Genomic DNA, 16,799 nt, shown 5'->3' on the forward strand with positions numbered 1-16,799 from the left:
GAGAAAATATTTGCAAATGAAGCAACTGACAAAGGATTAATCTCTAAAATATACAAACAGCTCATGCAGCTAAATATCAAAAAAACAAACAACCCAATCCAAAACTGGGGAGAAGACCTAAATAGACTTTTCTCTAAAGAAGATATACAGATTGCCAACAAACACATGAAAGGATGCTCAACATCACTGATCATTAGAGAAATGCAAATCAAAACTACAATGAGGTATCACCTCACACCAATCAGAATGGCCATCATCAAAAAAATCTACAGGGGTTTCCCTGGTGGCACAGTGGTTGAGAGTCTGCCTGCTAATGCAGGGGACACGGGTTCGAGCCCTGGTCTGGGAAGATCCCACATGCCATGGAGCAACTAGGCCTGTGAGCCACAACTACTGAGCCTGCACTTCTGGAGCCTGTGCTCCGCAACAAGAGAGGCCACGATAGTGAGAGGTCCATGCACTGCGATGAAGAGTGGCCCCCGCTTGCCACAACTAGAGAAAGCCCTCGCACAGAAACGAAGACCCAACACAGCCAAAATAAATAAATAAATAGGGCTTCCCTGGTGGCACAGTGGTTGAGAGTCTGCCTGCCGATGCAGGGGACACGGGTTCGTGCCCCGGTCCGGAAGATCCCACATGCCGCGGAGTGGCTAGGCCCGTGAGCCATGGCTGCTGAGCCTGCGCGTCCGGAGCCTGTGCTCCGCAAGGGGAGAGGCCACAACAGTGAGAGGCCCGCGTACTGCAAAAAATTTAAAAATAAATAAATAAATAAATATTTTTAAAAAAAAGAGAAGCAGTGGCTATAAACATAAATTACAGAGCTGATGGAAAGGGTATTTACAGAAAAGAGTTATTAAAATACGACAAAATGGGGCCACTGACAACCTGGAAAAAATAAGGCAATTTCCCTAAAGATAAATTTGTTCTTCTATATGTCACACCCATTCTAAGGCAAAAATTGCTAATGGTTCACTAAAATCCATGTGCTTCTCTTTTAGAAAAAAAAAACTACAAACAATAAATGCTGGAGAGGGTGTGGAGAAAAAGGAAACCTCTTGCACTGTTGGTGGGAATGTAAACTGATACAGCCACTATGGAGAACAGTATCGAGGTTCTTTAAAAAACTAAAAACATAACTACCATATGACCCAGCAATCCCACTACTGGGCATATACTCTAAGAAAACCATAATTTGAAGAGTCACGTACCACAGTGTTCATTGCAGCTCTATTTACAATAGCCAGGACATGGAAGCAACCTAAATGTCCATCGACAGATGAATGGATAAAGAAGATGTGGCACATATATACAATGGAATATTACTCAGCCATAAAAAGAAATGAAATTGAGTTATTTGTAGTGAGGTGGATGGACCTAGAGACTCTTCATATAAAGTGAAGTAAGTCAGAAAGAGAAAAACAAATACCGTATGCTAACACATATATATGGCATCTTAAAAAAAAAAAGTTCTGAAGAACATAGGCACAGGACAGGAATAAAGACACAGACATAGAGAATGGACTTGAGGACACGGGGAGGGAGAAGAATAAGATGGGACAAAGTGAGAGTGGCATGGACATATATTCACTGCCAAAGGTAAAATAGATAGCTGGTGGGAAGCAGCCGCATAGCACAGGGAGATCAGCTCGGTGCTTTGTGTCCACTTAGGGGGTGGGATACGGAGGGTGGGAGGGAGACACAAGAGGGAGGAGATATGGGGATGTATGTGTATGTATAGCTGATTCACTGTGTTATACAGCAGAAACTAACACACCATTGTAAAGCAATTATACTCCAATAAAGATGTTTAAAAAAAGATAACATTGTAACTTGATTTGTTTGGATATTAACAAGAGTCATTCAAGTTTGAAAATCATGTCACTAAGAGTCATTCAAGTTTGAAAATCATGTCACTGATGGCAACATATTTGTTTTTGTAGCTGTCCCATTCACAATGATTCTAAGAACAGTGCAAGAATCTGTCTAAATTACTGAATCTTCTAGTGTAGTTATGCTCAAACACTTATATACTTTTACATATAAAAAATACATCAGTTTATAACACATTATTTACTTTTTATTTATCCTTAAACTTAGGTCAATTTAAACTTAGGGCAATATATTTTAATATTATTATTATTAAAATATAGGTAGGTTATATTTTCTATAAATATAATTTCAAGATATAAAGGGGGTAATTGTACAACATTGGCATAAAAAGTGGATATTGACATCTTAAAATATGAACAACCAAAACCAAATTTATATCAGGAAATCAAAAATTGTTCAGTATTAGAAAATATTTTAATATAATTCACAATACTAACAGATTTAAGGAGAAAAATCATATGACTATCTCGATAAATGCTGAAAGCCTTTGAAAAAATGTAATACTCATCCCTAAAAATTCCTGAGAGAACAGAAATGGATTAAGGCTTCGTTAACACTCTATATTAACCATGTCATTTTATCTTCTGTATTTTCATGCTGGGACCTTCCTGATCCTGGAGAGACTGCCCCCCTTCTACCGTTATCTATCTATTCATAGACATGGTAAACAACTCATCTGTGATACCACCTCCTTTATTGGGCTCTCACATTCCGGGGCATTATGTACCTGCTCTAATCACCCTGGAGCCAACTAGCAGAAAATTGGGGGCAGCCCTAGGTCCTAGGGCCTGCTGAAATTGTTCAAGCTAGCCATCCCAAGTCTGCTTGCTTTGCCTTGCCCCTTCCTTCCCATGGAAGCTGCAATAAGGGCTTTTGACCACATTTCCCCTCACTCCCTCTGCCCCCCTGGGCTCACCCTGGGGTTTCCCCATGTGCCCCCCCCACCATGGTGTGGCATGCCCCTTCCTTTTGGGATCTGTGAGTATAACAAGCTCTCTTCTTAATGGAAGTCATCTCTTGATCTGTTGGCCTTCCCATGCTTAAATAACAATAAAATCTACATTTTAAAACACATGGCGGGCCTCCCTGGTGGCGCAAGTGGTTGAGAGTCCGCCTGCCGATGCAGGGGATACGGGTTCGTGCCCCGGTCTGGGAGGATCCCATATGCCGCGGAGCGGCTGGGCCCGTGAGCCATGGCCGCTGAGCCTGCGCGTCCGGAGCCTGCGCGTCCGGAGCCTGTGCTCCGCAACGGGGGAGGCCACAACAGTGAGAGGCCCGCATACCACAAAAAAAAAAAAAAAAAAAAAACACATGGCAATATATATATAATTCAGTCCTTAAGTCGGCTTCTTTTTTTTTTTTTTTTTTTTTTTTTTTTTTTTTTTTGCGGTATGCGGGCCTCTCACTGTTGTGGCCTCCCCCGTTGCGGAGCACAGGCTCCGGACGCGCAGGCTCCGGACGCGCAGGCTCAGCGGCCATGGCTCACGGGCCCAGCCGCTCCGCGGCATATGGGATCCTCCCAGACCGGGGCACGAACCCGTATCCCCTGCATCGGCAGGCGGACTCTCAACCACTTGCGCCACCAGGGAGGCCCGAGTCGGCTTCTTTTTTAATGGAGAAATGCAAGAGCTATTCCCATTAAAGTCAGGCAAGATGTCCACTATCTCCACGACTATTTAACATTGCTCTGGAGGTACTAGCTAATACAGTTTGACTAAAGAAAATGACATAAGGAAAAGAAAATTGAAAATAAAACTTTCTCTGGGGACTTCCCTGGCTGTCCAGTGGTTGAGACTCTGTGCTTCCACTGCAGGGGGCACAGGTTTGATCCCTGGTTGGGGAACTAAGATCCCGCATGCCACACAGCACGGCCAAAAAAAACACTGTCTCTGTTTGCACATGACAGAATAGCATATCTGGAAAATGCTAGAAAATGAAAGATGAAGCAATTCAAACGATAAAAGAATTCCATAAGATAGCAGGATATAAAATTAACACACAAAAATCAATAGCATTGACTTCAAGGTTCTGGTCTGACACGTCAAAAGCTTGGACCTCATCACTCCCAACTTCACAAAGAAGAAAAAAAAAAAGCTAAACAAACTGCTTCTCAAATCCATCAAAGAGTTGAGGTCACAGGGCAAACGGACGCCCTGAAAACTGGTGAGACAGACAGGCAGGCACAGAACACCACAGCTCACGGAGAGAAGCTGCGCCTGGAGCCTGGCAGGAACACCTGAATGTAAGCCACTAAATTCTAGAGGCGGAGCGTGGGCTAGCTTGAGAGAGAAAACTCCTGAAAGCCTAGTCTTGGGGTACCCCACACTTTCCTGAGTTTTACCTCCAGGAGTCCCACAAGGTCCTCAGGGGGAAGGGGAAAGTAACTGCTTTGAAATAAGCTCAGAGCACTCTGTTCTCCTCCACAATTGCCTGCCCTGAAGAGAAAATATTTTACCAGACCTGGGGAAAGCAAAATACCCAACTCCAGCCCATTCTAGTTTTCCTCATCTAATGGGGATGGTGGGGAGGTGACCTGTGAATGTCACAACCCAGGGCTCCTAAAAGACTGAGACCTAATCAGAGGCTCTATATAATGTTTCCCCTCCTCCCATACCTCACCACCACATTTATAGGACTCCTGGAGACCACAACTGAAAGAGCTGCAAACTTCAGACCCTATTTAAGAATTAGTCTCTAGGGAAACCTAAAGACAACCAGGGAGACAAAAACAAGGACCTTAGAAGAAATTTTAGCCTTGGAAACCACAGCTACAGCAAAGAATAAACATAGCCTAACTCCCAGCCAGATTAACATGAAACCTCACTCTAAAGGTCTATTTACCTCAGTTTTTTTTACCCAATATTATATCATGTTACATATTATAGGATTAAGCAAATGAGTAAAAATGTTGATGTTGTTGGGATCCAGTACTCACTACAGAAGAAGTTCATACAATATGGAATATGGGAAGCTCAGAAAGAACTCTGTGGAAATTGGAGACATTGATGTAAACTCATTTTTTAAATATATGTATATACATGATTATGTGCACATGTGTATCTGTACACATGTATATGCATGTGTACGTGTATGTATGTGTTTGCATATGTGTAGATACATGTTTCTATTACCCAGGATTGTCTGCTGAAAGGGCTAAGAGCAAAGTACCCCAGTAGTAATGAGCACCTGGAACCCAGAGCTTGATCTCTACCACCATCCCCAGTGTATGGAATGAGAGCATCTCGGAAAATGGCTCATTCCAGGGCTTGACAGAATAGATATCAGATGACCCTGGAATGTCATGTAATGCCAGAAAGTAAGGAACTATTTTGTAAAATGCAATGGATGCAGGTCATGAAAATCAGGTTGAAGGGGCTCCTGCTGGCCACAGCTGGCACAATATTTGAGCACCAAAATAATTAGTATAGTAACGAATTATAAAACATTCAAAAATAGGGATTCATGAGCTTATAACAATGATAAATAGATGAATAAAGTGGGAAGAAAGGAAAAGGTCTTGATTACAGCAGAGTACTGAGGGCCACCTGTTAATGTGGAGGGGGTTCCAGAGTTGGAAAACTGTCATTTTGCAACCACCAGGGTAGAGATTGGATCAGTCAAGAATCATCGGTGGATGAATGAATAAACAAACGTGTTGTATACAGACAGTGGAATCTTAGCATTAAAGAGGAAGAAGATTCTGACACAGGATACAACATGGATGAATCCTGAAGACATGCTAAGCAAAATAAGCCAGTCACTGTAAGACAAATATTATATGATTCCACTTACATGAGATTTCTAAAGTAGTCAATTCACAGGGACTGGAAGTAGCATAGTGGTTGCCAGGGCCTGGAGGGAAGGGGCATGGGGTTATTGTTTAATGGGTGCAGTTTCAGTTTTGAAGATGAAGGAGTTCTATGGATGGATGGTGGTAATGGCTGCACAACAGTGTGAATGTACTTAATGCTACTGAACTGTACACTGAAAAATGGGTAAGATGTAAATTTGTTATATGAATATTTTATCACAATTAAAAATAAATAATCGGGGCTTCCCTGGTGGCGCAGTGGTTGAGAGTCCGCCTGCCAATGCACGGGACACGGGTTCATGCCCCAGTCTGGGAAGATCCCACATGCCGCGGAGCGGCTGGGCCCGTGAGCCATAAAAAAAAAAAAAATCAAATCAAATCAAATAATAAAATAAAATAAATAATCTTAAAAAAAAACCATCACTGGATGCAAAGCTCAGAGGGAAATTTTGACGAGGAACAGGATTTTTCATTTTTTAAAAATGTCTCCCCATAGATTGCTTATCAGTTGCAATGAATAAATCTGGCAGCAACTTGATCAAGGATTAAAATTAATATTACCAATGAGAGATAGCTGGACATCATGTGTCTCTACCTGTGATGCCCTTAGAAGGACACAAGAAACCTCAGACCAACACAAAATGAAGAATGTTCTATTAGGAAAATGGGAGGGGAGGAGGGACTATATTCTTGAAAACTGTCGACGTTGTAAAAGGCTATGGAAACGTTTCAGGTTAACGGAGGCTAAAGAGACATGCAATGCCTGACAAACTGGAATATTAGTTCAACTGACAAAATTGGAATATTAGCAGTAGATGGAAGTATTATATCAATAAAAAAGGTATCAAGTAGATAACTGTTCTGTGCTTATGTAGGAGCATACGTATTCCTATTCTTAAGAAATACAAACTGAAGTACTTAGGGGTCGGGGGCCATGATATATATAGCTGATCGGCAACTGACTCAGAAAAAAATTGGATGTGCATGTGTGTGGATCCTCAGGGCCTGGAACATAATAGGAACTCAATAACTGTTTGTTGAACAAAGGAAGAAACGAATTAAATAACTGGTTATCTTAGTCAGCTTGGGCTACTGTAATAAATACCATAGACTGGGTGACTTAAACAAAAGGCATTTATTTCTCCCAGTTTTGGAGGCTGGGAAGACCAAGATCAAGGTGCCAGGAGATGTGGTCCTGGTGAGAGCCCCCCTCCTGGCTTGCCGATGGCCAGCTTCTTGCTGTGTCCTCACGTGGCAGAGACAGTGCTCTGGTCTCTTGCCCTTCCCGTAAGGACATTCGTTCCAACACGGGGGCTCCACCCTCATGACCTCATCTCAACCTAATCACCTCCCACTACACCATGAACACAATAGTTAGTGCTCTGATGGTTTCCTCCAGTTTTGCTTCCTAGTTCACGCTTACATCCACCCTCACTTAAGTGTTGTTTCCTCAGGTCACTGGGACATTAAGGTTCTTCCTGTCTTTACCTGCTTTCAGCATCTCAACCCCTCATGCTTTCTGAATCCACAATGGTCATGCCAGTTTTCGACTTTTTAATCATTAATCCTCTCCCTCAAAGAGTCAGCTCCAAGAAACAAACAACCCAATCAAAAAATTAGCAGAAGACCTAAACAGACATTTCTCCAAAAAAGACATACAGATGGCCAACAGGCACATGAAAAGATGCTCATTATGGCTTCCCTGGTGGTGCAGTGGTTGAGAGTCCGCCTGCTGATGCAGGGGACGCAGGTTCGTGCCCCGGTCTGGGAAGATCCCACATGCCGCGGAGCAGCTGGCCCGTGAGCCATGGCCGCTGAGTCTGCGCGTCCGGAGCCTGTGCTCCGCAACGGGAGAGGCCACAACAGTGAGAGGCCCGCATACTGAAAAAAAAAAAAAAAGATGCTCATTATCACTAATTATTAGCGAAATGCAAATCCAAACTACAATGAGGTACCACCTCACATCGGTCAGAATGCCCATCATCAAAAACTCTACAAATAATACATGCTGAAGAGGGTGTGGAGAAAAGGGAACCCTCCTACGTTGTTGGTGGGAATGTAAATTGATAGAGCCACTATGGAGAACAGTATAGAGGTTCCTTAAAAAACTAAAAATAGAGTTATCATATGATCCTGCAATCCCACTCCTGGGCATGTACCCAGAAAAGACAAAAACTCTAATTTGAAAAGATACATGCACCCCAATATTCATAGCAGCACTATTTACAATACCCAAGACGTGGAAGCAACCTAAATATCCATCAACAGATGAATGGATAAAGAAGATGTGGTACACACACACACACACACAGACACACACACACACACACAATGGAATATTACCCAGCCATAAAAAAGAATGAAATAATGCCATTTGCAGCAACATGGATGGACCCAGAGATCATCACACTAAGTGAAGTAAGTCAGACAGAGAAAGACAAATATCATATGATATCACATATATAGAATCTAAAAAAATGATACAAATGAACTTATTTACAAAACAGAGACAGACTCACAGACATAGAAAACTAACTTACGGTTACCAAAAGGAAAAGTGAGGGGAGGGTCAAATTAGGAATTTGCAATTAACAGATCCACACTACTATATGTAAAATAGATAAACAAGGACCTGCTGTATAGCACAGGGAGCTATCTTCAATATCTTGTAATAACCTATAATGGAAAAGAATCTGAAAAAGAATAGATATGGGACTTCCCTGGCGGTCCAGTGGTTAAGACAACATGCTTCCACTGCAGGGGGCACAGGTTCAATCTCTAGTTGGGGAAGTTCCACATGCCACACGGTGAGGCCAAAAAAAAAAAAAAAAAAGAATATACATATATATATGGTCAGGCCACCGAAGCCAGGATGGTCAGAGTTCCTCCCAGGGACTCCTCTGTTGGAGACAGATGGGAAGTTTCTCTTGCACTTGGATCCTAGGCTGTAGAGATGGCATTGGGCTGACTGAGAACCATTTTCCCTACACAAAGGAAACCAGTTAGCAGTAGGTGAGAATTAAGCCAACTCACAAAAAGAAGTGAAATTAGATGTAGAGGCTGAGAGCCCTGATAACTAGCCTGAGGCTTTGGATCCAGCTGTGCCTGAGGTTTCCTCCTATTTCGGGTTCCCTGAGCCTACAAATGCCCTCTTTGCTAATCTGCACGGAGATCCTGTCACTTACAGCTGAGAGGATCCTGACTCACACTCATTATTGTAATGAGTGACACCACCAGTGACAAGAAAAATAAAACATATAAAAATTCAGAGTTACAAGAGTTCTTCATTAGGGAAGATCAGGAAAAGTGGCATTTGAGCTTATTCCTAAGGAATGTGTTAAATCTTTTTTTTTTTTTTTTTTTTTTTTTTTTTTTTAGCGGTATGCGGGCCTCTCACTGTTGTGGCCTCCCCCGTTGCGGAGCACAGGCTCCGGACGCGCAGGCTCCGGACGCGCAGGCTCAGCGGCCATGGCTCACGGGCCCAGCCGCTCCGCGGCATATGGGATCCTCCCAGACCGGGGCACGAACCCGTATCCCCTGCATCGGCAGGCGGACTCTCAACCACTTGCGCCACCAGGGAGGCCCAGGAATGTGTTAAATCTTGATCAATGGAAATAGCCAAGAGAATGTTCCAGGCAGAAGGAACAGAGGGGAAAATGGTAAAAAAAACTGTCCAAACTGGCAAGAGTGTATTCACAGCAGAGCAGGACAGGAGGTAAGACTAAAAGGGTGAGTTTGGGCTGCTCAGTGGAGCAGCATTCTGCCAGAATATCCAAGTACTATTGTCCAGCTGAACAAGGAAAATGTACTGTAGCTCAGGAGAGCAGTTGGGGCTGGAGACACGGGTTGGGAGTTACCTGCAGAAAAACTATAGTTCAAATCCCCAAGTGACTGAACCACTCATAATCACGGTAGCTGTTGTATCCGGAGCCTTCATCACAGGTTAGGCATTACGCTAAAGTACGGTAATGGCATAGTTTCCTTTTATCTTTAGAGAAACCCTATAAGGCAGGCACAATGTTTTTACCCTATTTTGGAGTTGAAGTTTGAAATAAGCTTACAGAGTTGGCCAGTTCAAAGTGACCAGTGCAAAGACCTAAACCAGTTAGTGGTAGAGTACTTAGGTCTGATCTCACTCCCGGGTACAAGCTCTTAAGCACCACACTGCACTGTGCTCCCCAGTAGAAGAACGTAGGAAGAGGAGAAGGGTGTATAAAGAATCTCGGGAGATATCTAACGGAAGCAAGAGTTTTTTCCACCTCTAGGTGAGATAAGAACCTGGACCCATAGAAGCTATTTGAAGGTAGAAGAGCCAGGCAAGAATTTTCTGGATTTATCTCCATTCCTTGGGGTACACAGCTATCACTTCCACTCCTCTTCCAAAAACAACCATGCCTAAAACCTTGCCCAACTACTTTCAGATACTTTTTCATGATGTCTCAATCTATCTTTTTAAACCGAACAGTGAAGAGGGCAGAGTTTCTGTCAGCACAGGGAACAGAATGACTGCAGAAACAGACCCTTCTCTGTACTACAGGCCATAAGATTTGGGAGGTTATTTCTTAGAGTAACTAATGTTACCTTAGTGAACACTTAGGGAGAGTCCATGAAAGCATTAAACCAACAAACTCCTGAAATTGAAAGAAAAAATTCTTCCCAAACTTAAAATTTCAATAGACACACTGAAGGACAGAACTGCCACTCTTGAGATAAAAAAGTGTGGTCTTGGGGCTTCCCTGGTGGCGCAGTGGTTGAGAGTCCGCCTGCCAATGCAGGGGACACGGGTTCGTGCCCCGGTCTGGGAGGATCCCACATGCCGCGGAGCAGCTGGGCCCGTGAGCCATGGCCGCTGAGCCTGCGCGTCTGGAGCCTGTGCTCCGCAATGGGAGAGGCCACAGCAGTGAGAGGCCCGCGTACCGAAAAAAAAAAAAAAAGACCACGTGGAAGAAATAATTTCAAAAACTAGGACGAACATGCAGAGAGAAAGAATATGCAAAAGAAAACAAAAGTTACTTGGAAGACAGATCCTAAGACACCAGTTTGCAAGTAACATAAACAACAGAAGGAAAAAATGTAACAGGTGGAAGAAGTAACAAATAAATGACCAGGAAAATGTTTGTTATTCGCAGAGTTGTTGTTTTTTGTTTTGTTTTTGTTTTTTTTTTGCAGTACGCAGGCCTCTCAATGTTGTGGCCTCTCCTGTTGCGGAGCACAGGCTCCAGACGCGCAGGCTCAGTGGCCATGGCTCACTGGCCCAGCCACTCTGCGGCATGTGGGATCTTCCTGGACCGGGGCACGAACCCATATCCTCTGCATTGGCAGGTGGACTCTCAACCACTGCGCCACCGGGGAAGCCCTGCAGATTTATTTATGCAGGTTTAGGAGAGGTGATGAAAGGGCACACACCCAGGCATTATCCTATTAAATTTTAAAATGCCAAGGTTAAAGATAAATTTGGCATGCTTCTAGACCAAAAGAACAAGTTACATACAGAAGAAGAAACAAATCAACTGGCACTGGACTTCTATGCAGAAGCAGAAGTCCGTGGAATGGAGAAGTAATGTTTACAAATTAGTAAGAGAAAAAGACTAGGAGCCAGGGATGTATCATATGTCAGATACTATCCACTTTTTAGGGTGAAAGAAAGATATTTTCTGGGATGCAAGGATTCTGAGACCATCATTCACATAACCTGAGGAAAAGGTTGCAGAAAGGACTCTGTCAAGAAGAGGGAGGGGGAAGAATGTGGATGAGAAGAAGATGAAAAAAAAATTGATAAAGGAAAGAAACAGCAAAGGAGTCAATGGCAGGCAAAGAACTTTGCGATATATGTGGTTACCCTAACTGGATAATGATTGACCGGGAATTTGTACTATGAACACTAAGGAACCTTGAAATATGAGACACACTGCAAAGGAAGCCTAATGATAGTCTGGGGCTAAAAGTACAGTTCATCCCAGCGATATCCAGGCATTGGGAACTGGGTGGGCACATGTAAAAAAGTAGTAACACTAAAATTTTCTTCTTGTGGAGGCTAAGGAGAGCACAGGGGGAAGGGAACTTGGTGAAGTAATACCTTGTGTAAGACTTCAGCCGTCTGTATCCAAGGACAATGATTAGGAATGGGGATACTGAATGGAAAGTACAGTGAAATTTCCAAATTCACATGAGGGAGGGAAGAGAACAGAGACGAACTGGATCAATCGGCAAAAGTAAAAAGCAAATAACAAAATAAAATAAGGAAATAAGAAAATAAAGAAGAAGGGAAGGTGAGAGACGGGGATGGTCACCTGGGGAAAGAAAGAAAGAAAAGCTCAGTTATATGTTGCTTATAAGAAATATAGTTTATAGGGCTTCCCTGGTGGCGCAGTGGTTGAGAGTCCGCCTGCCGATGGTCCAGGAGGATCCCATGTGCCGCGGAGCGGCTGGGCCTGTGAGCCATGGCCACTGAGCCTGCGCGTCCGGAGCCTGTGCTCCGCAACGGGAGAGGCCACAACAGTGAGAATGCCCACGTACTGCAAAAAAAAAAAAAAAAAAAAGAAATATAGTTTATAAAAAGTCGGAGGGAAGGTTGAAAATCAAAGGATGGGCAAAAATGTAAACAAATATAAACTTTTCAGAAGGCAAGAGTATGAAAAATGCTGATGAAAGAAATTAAAGAAGACCTAAATAACTGGACAAACTGTATTCATGGATTAGAAGACTCAACATAACAAAGATATCAATTCTCCCCAAACTGATCTATATATTTAACACAATTCTTGTCAGCATGTCAGTAAGCTCATTCTACAATTTACATGCAAAGGAAAAGGAACTAAAATATGTAAACGATTTCAAAAATGAAGAATTAAGTGTGAGGAATCACTCTACTAGATTTTTAAGAGAGTGTGCTATTTGGAGGAATTAAATGAAAGAGAGAACTCAGGGATAGACAGACACAAAGATGCCCAACTGATTTTGACAAGGTGCAAAAGCCATTTATTGGAGAAGAGATATTCCTTCAACAAATAGTGCTGAAGCAATCAGTCATCTGTCAGCAAAAAACAAAAGGACAAAAATCGCACACCTGATACAAAAATTAACTCAAAATGGATCACAAGTTTAAATGTAAAATATAACACTATAAAACTTTTAGAACTAAATGTAGGAGAAAATCATTTGGACCTAGGGCCAAGCAAAGAGTTCTTAGACTTGACACCAAAAGCATGATCCACAGTAGGAAAAAATGATAAGTTCAACCTAATCAAAATTTAAAACTTTTGCAAAAGATTCTATTGAGAGGATGGAAGGTATGTAACTTCATGGTATTGCCTTTTTTTCACTCAGTACACCTCCCTTGAGATTCATGCAAGTTGTTATGTCTGTCAGTAGTTCATTCCCTTATAGTTGAGTGGTTTTCCATGGTATGGGTGCTTTCCAATTTGCTTAACCATCCACCTGTGGAAGGACATTGGAATTGTCACCAGTTTCAGGGCTATTACAGATAAACTGCTGTGCACACTCAGTTACAGATTTTTGTGTAAACATAAGATTCTCTTCCTCTGAGATAAATGCCCAAGAGTTCAATTGCTAGACCATGTGCTAACTGCATGTTTAGCTTTTTAGGAAACTGTCAAACTGTTTTCTAAAGTGGCTGTGCCATTTTAATTTCCACCGGCAACATATGAGAGACCGAGCTTTTTCACATCCTCACAAGTATCTGGTGTTATTATCTTTTATTGTGGCCATTCTATTAAGTGTATAGTAGTAGTAGTCTGGGTTCTCCAGAAAAACAGAACCCATAGGAGATATATATGTATATATATACATACATATGCGTTTTGCTGAAAGTTGCTGAAACAGTTGTTGAAAGCACAATTCATGTGTATGTATGAATGAGATTTATTATAAGAATTTGGTTCACATGGGTATGGAGGCTGAGAATATCCAAGACCTGCAGTTGGCAAGCTGGAGACCCAGGAGAGCTGATGGTATAGCTCCAGTTTGATTCCAAAGGCCTGAGAACCAGGAGAGTCAATGGTGTAAATTCCAGATTGAGTCCAAGTCCAAAGTCAGAAGACCAATAGTCCAACTCAAAGACGGTCTGGCAGAGAGAATTCTCCCTTACTCAGCCTTTTGTTCTATTCAGGCAGTCAGTGGATTGGATGAGGCCTACCCACACTAGGGAGGACAATCTGCTTTTTTTGAATTTTTTAAAAAATGTACTGATTCAAATGTTGATCTCAACCAGACACACCCTCAGAAAAACACCCAGAATAATGTTTAACCAGACATTTGGGCACCCCACGGCCCAGTCAAGTGGACACATAAAATTAGAGTAGGATAGCACATTGCAGTTTTAATTTGCATTCCCCTAATGATGAAGACCATCTTTTCATGTGCTTATTTGCCTTCCGTATATCTTCGTCAGTGAAATGCTTTTTCACGGCTTTTGCCCATTTTCTAAATGGATTTTTTTAAACTATTGACTCGAGAGTGCTTTATGAATGCTAGTTACTAGTCTTTTGTCAAACATGTGGTCTACAAGTCTAGCTTGCCTTTTTTTTTTTTTTTTCGGTATGCAGGCCTTCCACTGCCGCGGCCTCTCCCGCCACGGAGCACAGGCTCCGGACACGCAGGCCCAGCGGCCATAGCCCACAGGCCCAGCCGCTCCGCGGCACACGGGATCCTCCCAGACTGGGGCACGAACCCGCGTCCCCTGCATCGACAGGCGGACTCCCAACCACTGCGCCACCAGGGATAGCTTGTCTTTTTATCCTCTTCACAGTCTTTCACAGAGCAAAAGTTTTTAATTTTAACAAAGTCTCGTTCATCAATTTTTCCTTTTAGGGATTGTGTTTTGGTGTCAAGTCTAAGAACACTTTGCCTAGCCCTAGTTCCTGAAGCTTTTCTTCTGAAAGTTTTATACTTTTACGTTTAGATGATGGTATATTTTGGGTTAATTTTTATATAACGAAATTTAGGTCTTTTAAACTTATGGATATGCAGTTTCTTCACCACCATTTGTTAAAAAGATGATCCTTTCCCTATTGAATTGCTTTTGCACCTTTGTCAAAAATTAGTTGGGCATCTTTGTGTGTGTGGCTCTCTGTTTTCCCATTTTCTATTCTGTTACATTGATCTAGGTATCCATCCCTTCACTAATACAATGCACTCTTGATTACTGTACTGTATATATACACAGTAAGTATTCAAATTGGGTAGACTGACTCTTAACACTTTATTCTTCTTTTCCAAGATGGTTTTAGTTATTTTAGAGCCTGTGTCTTTCCATATCAATTTTAGAGCAATCCTGTCTATGCCTGCAAAAAGTTCTTGCTGGGATTTTGATAGCAACTGCACTAAACCTACAAGTCAGTTTGGGGGAGAACTGACATATTTGCTATGCTGACTCTTCCAATCCATGAGAACAGTATGTCTCTCCATTTATTTTGATCTTGTTTGATTTCTTTGACATTTCCTGTTTTCAATTTTATTGTCTTCTGCTCTTTATTATTTCCTTCTTTCTACTAATTTTGAGTTTATTTTGCTCTTCTTTTTCTAGTTTCTAGGGGTAGAAACTTAGGTTATTGACTTGAGAACTTTCCTCTTTTCTAATGAAATCATTTGGTGCTATAAATTTCCCCCTTGGCACTGCTTTGGCTGAGTCCTACATATTTTGCTATATTGTACTTTCATTTTCATTTAGTCATATGCATTTTAAAAATTTCCTTTGATATTTTCTCTTTGGCTCATGGATTATTTTGAAGTGTGATGTTCAATTTTCAGCCTTTGGAGATTGTTCTGTTGCCTTTCAGTTATTGGCTATTTTGGTTCCATTGTTGGTTTCTCATTTGATTCCATTATGCCCAAGTGATTATTGACAACTGCATATCCACAAGTTTAAAAAAAAAAACTTGACCTAAATTCCATACCTTGTATAAAAATTAACTCAAAATTGAGAATTCCCTGGCAGTCCAGTGGTTAGGTTTGGCACTTTTATTGCCAGGGCCCAGGTTTAATCCCTGGTTGGGGAATTAAGATCCTGCAAGCTGCGCAGTGTGGCCAAAAAGTAAATTAAAGAAATAAATAAACTTCAAAAAAATTAACTCAAAATGAATCATGATCTTAATAAAACTATAAAATTTTCAGAAAACAGGGACTTCCCTGGTGGTCCAGTGGTTAAGAATCTGTCCTGCAATGCAGGGGACGCCAGTTCGATCCCTGGGCGATCCCACATGCTGTGGGGCAACTAAGGCCACGTGCCCCAGTGAAAGACCCTGTGTGCCCCAACTAAGACCCAACACAGGCAAAAATTAATTAATTAATTAATTAATTAAAAAAAAACTTTCAGAAAACGTACTCTTGAAACACACACTGTATGATTTCAATTTGTGGAGATTTGTTTAATGGACCAGGATATGGTCTATCTTGGTAAATGTTCCACAGCACCTGAAAAAAATTTGTATATTCTGCTGTTGTTGGGTAGAATACTTTATAAATGTTGATTAAATCTCACTGGTTGATTGTATTGTTCACATCTTATCTTTTATGCTTTGCTGATTTTCCATCTAATAATTCTAACAGTTGCTAAAAGTAGGATGTTGATATCTCCAACTATAATTAAGGAATTGTCTATTGCTCTCTTCAGTTCTTTCAGTTTTTGCATCATGCATTTTGAGGTTCTGTTGTTTGCTGAATAGATGTGTAGGATTGTTGTGTCTTCCTGGTGAATTGATCCTTTTATCATTATATTATATCCCTCTTTATCTCTCGTAGTTTTTTTTACGAAGTCTGCTTTATCTGATACTGATAGAGCCACTCCTTTTTTTAAATTAATGTGTGCATAGTATACCTTCTTCCATTGTTTACATTTGATCTACATATGCTGCTGAACTTGAAGTGAGTTTCTTGTAAACAGCATATAGTTCAGTGATTTTTTTTTAAATCTACTCTGCCAATCTGTACCTTTTAATTGGTGTATTTTGACAATTTACATTTAAGGTAATTATTAATATGTTAGCATTTAAGTCTGCCATTTTATTATTTCTTTTCTCTTTATTTTCTCTGCTTCTCTTTTCTTGCCTTGCCATGGGTTACTTGAACATTTTTTAGGACT

Source organism: Mesoplodon densirostris, chromosome 17 (genome assembly GCF_025265405.1).
Source record: "Mesoplodon densirostris isolate mMesDen1 chromosome 17, mMesDen1 primary haplotype, whole genome shotgun sequence".
Taxonomy (NCBI): domain Eukaryota; kingdom Metazoa; phylum Chordata; class Mammalia; order Artiodactyla; family Ziphiidae; genus Mesoplodon; species Mesoplodon densirostris.